Below are 567 nucleotides of genomic sequence, written 5' to 3'. Positions count from 1 at the left end.
TAAAAATTAAAAAAAAATGTATAACAATTTAATAATGCCCATTTAATGTATTGCAATTTTAATAATATGCTTTCATCCTATCCCTATGGAATTTATTTATCTGTGTATATATGTGTGTATATAATTACATAATTTTTGTATAAATATATGAATTATGCATATCTATATAATATGTATACTTAGATAAGCTACTTTTGTTAGAGAGTAGAGATAAATTTTAACAGTGAAGCACCCTTGTGAATTTCTTGTCAGAAACAGAAGTAAAGCATGTATAAACTTGATTAACACAGATGCCATTTTAGTAAATTATAATGAAGTGCATGTACAGGAAGCTGAATTTGATGTGTATGTCAAAATGCGTTAGAGTGACACACAAAAATCCTGTAAGTGAAAACTGAAATTCTACTAACACCAATTCTTAACTGCCACTGTCATTTCAAGTCATTTTCTGAGAATGACATATTAACTACCAGGTGTGATTTTTCAGATAAAACATAAAAGGTATATACTTGTTAGAATCAATTTTACAGAATATAAAATACATTTCTTTTCCAGTTCTCAAAAAAT

This window comes from Nannospalax galili, unplaced genomic scaffold, assembly GCF_000622305.1.
Source record: "Nannospalax galili isolate Female #2095 unplaced genomic scaffold, S.galili_v1.0 scaffold243, whole genome shotgun sequence".
NCBI classification, from domain to species: domain Eukaryota; kingdom Metazoa; phylum Chordata; class Mammalia; order Rodentia; family Spalacidae; genus Nannospalax; species Nannospalax galili.
This window is presented reverse-complemented; position numbering follows the sequence as displayed.